The sequence below is a fragment of the Hipposideros armiger genome, unplaced genomic scaffold (genome assembly GCF_001890085.2).
Source record: "Hipposideros armiger isolate ML-2016 unplaced genomic scaffold, ASM189008v1 scaffold_1006, whole genome shotgun sequence".
NCBI classification, from domain to species: Eukaryota; Metazoa; Chordata; class Mammalia; order Chiroptera; family Hipposideridae; genus Hipposideros; species Hipposideros armiger.
The window spans coordinates 322,214-327,348 of NW_017732356.1; positions in this window are offsets into that span (position 1 = coordinate 322,214).

Below are 5,135 nucleotides of genomic sequence, written 5' to 3' on the forward strand. Positions count from 1 at the left end.
ACTTGGTGATAATGAAAACAATAGGCATGCAGTTGTTGAGTTACATCACACAGTGATTAAGGAGACATTGGTACCCATAAAGAAAGAAAACAAGCATATGTTCTACTTCCAATAGGTAAAAACCAATAGCAGGTAAGTCAGTGCTAACAGATATCTCTTTCCCTTAGCCTTGTTGGGTACTCAGTAATTCACAACCGAATGTTCTGACTACCACGCAACATGACTAAAACAGCAAGTGCTTCATTTGTTTTCTAGCCTGAGTCGAAGTAAGCAGCTCCATGCTGGCACAGCTTTGTGAAAAAACCTGTAACTTATATTGCTTTCCAAAGGGTTTGGAACTCCCTGTGGATTACTGGGTTTCTGATATACAAACAGAAAGGCCTCATCTTCTAAGCTGGAGAGTCAACTCTCCGTTTTATAAATCAAATGAGCATTGTAGGGTTTTCTTGCAAAATACGTAAAATGCTTGGCATTTCCAAAATATACTGTAAGTTTATTTCAAGAAGAGCTCTGTAATGTTCTCTGGACCATTCCACATCACATACTCCCTTCCTTGCAGGTAATCTTATAGGCTCATTTTGTGTGTGTGTGTGTGTGTGTGTGTGTGTGTGTGTGTGTGTGTGTAGATAGATGATAGATGATGATAGATACATAGATAAATAGATAGATAGATAGATGATAGATAGATAGATGATGGATACATAGATGATGATAGATAGATGATAGATAGATGATAGATAGATAGATAGATAGATAGATAGATAGATAGATGATACACAGAGAGGCTCACACATGCTTTAGGGTTTGACTCTATGTGGTGATGGTGGGCGTGAACAGTCTCTTTTGTTCCTTGCAATATCTGTGCCTATGTTGGATCTCAGAATCCCAGTGCCATTTGAGCTGCCCAGAGGCACATGTGTATATTGGAGCAGGCATTTGGGGAGATGAGGCTCAGTGAAATCATTGAAGGTATCTCTCAAACATGGTATTGTAGATAGAGATTTCCTGTTTCAAATTTGTGCTTCATCATTTTTGTGTAATTTTGGACAAGTTACTTAACTTTCTTTGCCTCCAGATCTTCAGGGCCCAAGTTAAGTAAATATGCCCTTGGAGAGAGAGCATAATGTGACTATATGAAGGACTTTGTTGGTTGTTGATGGAAAATATTTTCTATGGAATACAGTCCAGAGGAATATATTCCAAAGTTTTCACAGAGACAAATATCTCAAAAATACCAGAAGCTACACTTTTCTCATGTACAGTTGGGATTTTAAATCCAAATAGAGACAGTAATTAAGTGTTTATTCTAGAAAATCTTGAGATAGCATTTTCTAAACACCTGCCATCATACTGACCAGGATTTCTTTCACCAAAGTCTGGAGTGCCCATAAGGAAGAAGCAATTGCCACATGTCCTGTGAGGCTAAGGGCTGACAGTTTTACTTTATCTCTAATAATGCACTTTATCATGTCTATTTATTGCTATCCTTTCCTCCTTATAGGACTCAGAATCAGCCCCTGTTCAAGTAGATGAAGGATTAGTAATGCCACAAAACTCACCTCCTTGTCCCATGCTCCAATTCTTTACTAAATTATTCTGTCTTTTGATTTTTGTCTACATCTTTGCTCCCACTTCACTGACAGCAAGATGGCCCTATACAGTTGTGCAGTTTGTGCACTGCACAAAGGGACATGCCCAAGGGAACAGCTGCATTCCTCTAACCAAGCAATGTTCTCAGGAAGAGAGACATGTTTCTCAGAGTTTCACAATTAAATAGAGTAGAAATGGCTCATGAGGCAATATATATATATATATATATATATATATATATATATATATATATATNNNNTTTTAGCTGAGCCATCCTGCCACCTGCACCTGTTGGCAGCTAAGCGGCAACTCAGCTCGGGCCGGGCATCAAACCACTGTTGCTCAGAGCTCACACTCTTGCATGAGCTCTTCACCAACTGAGCCACTCAGCCCAATCTAAATATGTTTTTACATTGTGGAGGGACAGAGCGACCAATAAATTAGATTTCAAGATAAAAATTAAAAAGAAGTCCTAAAATTCCAAAGGATAAATGAGGGCTAATTTTATATATATAGCCTTCATTTATCTTCATTTGTGTGTGTATATATTTAATATATATAATATATATGTATGTATATAATACATACCATACATGTATTATGTAGTTTTTATTCTATGGAATTATAGATCTCCAACCTACATCGTTTCATTCACTTTCCCATAAGGAACCAAGTGAGGCCAAGGGAAAGATCAAAACTCAGGCTCATTTGAACTAAAACCCAATCTCTTGGGGCTTCTGTAAAATGTTATTTTTTGTGCATGTCTAGTGTTTGATGGACACCAGAAATACTTTTGCAAAGTTTCCCATCAGATCAATATATATGCTATAATGAAAGTAAAATATTTAAATCTCTGGCTGTATGGTGAGCTCTCTTCTTGAATTAACTGGTAGGAATCCCATAAAGATATTTCATCCATCCGTAAAAAGATGAAAAGTAGGCTCAGACCATTTGATACTCTAAAATGTAGTATTTGGCTTGCAAATAAGATCCTTTTAATTCAAGCCATCAACCCTCTTACATAGAGTCAAAGACTGATATCTGAAATTTCTTATCTTTGGCTGCATTTTTCGATTCTTTTGGAATGGCAGAGGAAACCCTTCCAAGACTAACGTCTCCAAAGAGCAGGAACAGTTACTTTTCCCTCATTCCTTGGTTTGCAGGGCACTTCCCCCCAGCTGCAAGTAGAAAAGGGAATTTTCACCATAAAACTGAAAGTCAGACTCCAGCTCTTAGGTTCCTAACAATTTAATAAAGATTTTCGCCTCACGCCTTGTTGCTACCTTCGTGGTTCTCATGCAGTGACTTCAGAAAGAATGGGGTACACAGATGAAGGAAATAAAATGGCCAAATTACAGGGGCCCCTTTACTCTTTATTTCAAAGTCACTGATTGATCTGTAATATGTTCAAAGCAGAGACTGCCCTTGTAGCTCTGAAACTTTTCTTTTTTATGCTTTGTGATATAGGTGCGGCAGAAATGATTTTTTACTTTATCTGCCATTTACCATGGCACTGTAAGACCTAAAAGATAGCAAAGAAAGACATTGATTACAGCACAGTGCTAGACATTGGAATACTTAGATGATTTACACTTACCCGCATAGCTTCAAAAATTGAGACAACAAAATATATAATGCATCAAAATATTTCCTTTTGAAGGAAAGTTTTCTTTGAAAGAGGAGAGAAGAAATCTCTCATTAATTATCTGTGTCAAATCATTCATTATGTTATTGTGTCAAACCTTATATCCTTTACATTTTTACTGTTAGTCCCAGATTGTACTGCCAGTATAGCATGCATACACATTTCATGGACGCAAAGAGAAATATTTTTACTTTTCTCAGCATATTCCTGAAAACTGAAAATTTAAAACCTCTAGAGTGGCTTTGATTGTTTTTCTCATGTATATTCCAGAGGAAGATAATGAACACATTTAAAGAATCAGTCACACGCCTGCTATTTCATAAAGTATACACATTATTTTGTTTTTTTAGAAGAATGATATTGCTTCCTTCCAGTTGGAATTGTATATATCTTAAGACAACTCAAAAGACACTTGAAATTGTCAAATAATTAGGACTGGGTATGTCTCAAAATTATTATTTCATGAGAGAAATAAATGCTTTATATGTTTTAAAAAGCATTTCAATATTAATATTTGTATCAATTAAAAACATTGTTATATTAGTAGATACTGTGAGGCAAATGACAGTGTTCAATTATGAACAGGTCTTTTAATAGCTGTTGAGCTGTCCATTTATCACCAGAAATCTGCTCTAATTCTTTAAAACAAAATCTTGAGTTGTGAGTAAATATAAAACTGATGATAAAGATACATGGTACAGAGTAGCCAGGTTCCACAGCCATATATAAAATATATTGAACTGATTTCATTGCTATCAATTATGTATAGTGCTCTCTCACTAAAAGATTTCATGTAAAACATCATCTTCTGTCTCTAAATTATTAAAAATCCATGAGTCTGTACTAAATTTTCCAAATTTTTATGGTAGACACTTTCTGAGTTATTAAATGAGTGAATTTCAAACAAAGCTTCTGCAGAGTGAGCAATTCAACTGAACAAAGCACACTGCTGATCACCCCTATCATGCCCTGATACAAAGATGATCCATGAAGTTCCTTTGAAGCAGAATATCTCAAATTCTATAATTAAACTAGAATATTCTGATTGCTATCTATCTTCAAGTCTTCTGCGAACACAATTAGGGATTAAAATGCTAGAATTTCAACCAAGCTTTTAAAGAAGGGAAAACTAAATCCTTAATATGCATCCACCTATGAACTGACTTGAATTTCTAAATTTGGCAGGTCAAGAATCAAACGCAAATTTAGTTAATCATAATAGCCTGAGTATTTGCTCCCACACATACACAGCATGAATAAAAGTCATTATAGAATGAATTCAGATAAATTTTGTATGCCAATTAATTTCTTTTTGTTGAACAAATACTAGTGATTTTTTATTATGTTCCTGGAAGATTAAAAGTTCTAGAAAAGAAACAAAACAAAATCTAAACTTCAAAGAAATTAGAGTTTTATTATTTTGGAAGTTTGCAGGGGTATTTCTGAATTGTATGCAGACATATACAGTCATTAAGTACTGCCAGGGTCAGGATTGGCAGTCCCAGAAATCATGATTTGTCTGTAATATTCAAGGCATTGAATTTCAAGGATATTGGCCCCTTGAAATATAGTGGAACAAATGCTTGAGTATGTCTACTTTTCAGTGAGAAAAGTAGACTAGTTTACACATTGGTTCTGAAGTTGTCATCCATTGTGTGATAATTTTATGTCTCAACTTGACTGGCTGCTGGGCGCCCAGATTAAACATTATTTCTGAGTATGTCTGTGACCATGTCCCTAGATCAGATCAGCATTTGAATCAGTGCACTCAAGAAAGTGGATTGCCCTCCCCAATGTTGACAGATCTTATCTAATTATGGAGAGCCTGGGTAGAACAAAAGGTGAAGAGGAGGAATTTGTCCCTTTTTTCCTGCCTCCCTATTTGAGCTGGGACATCTCA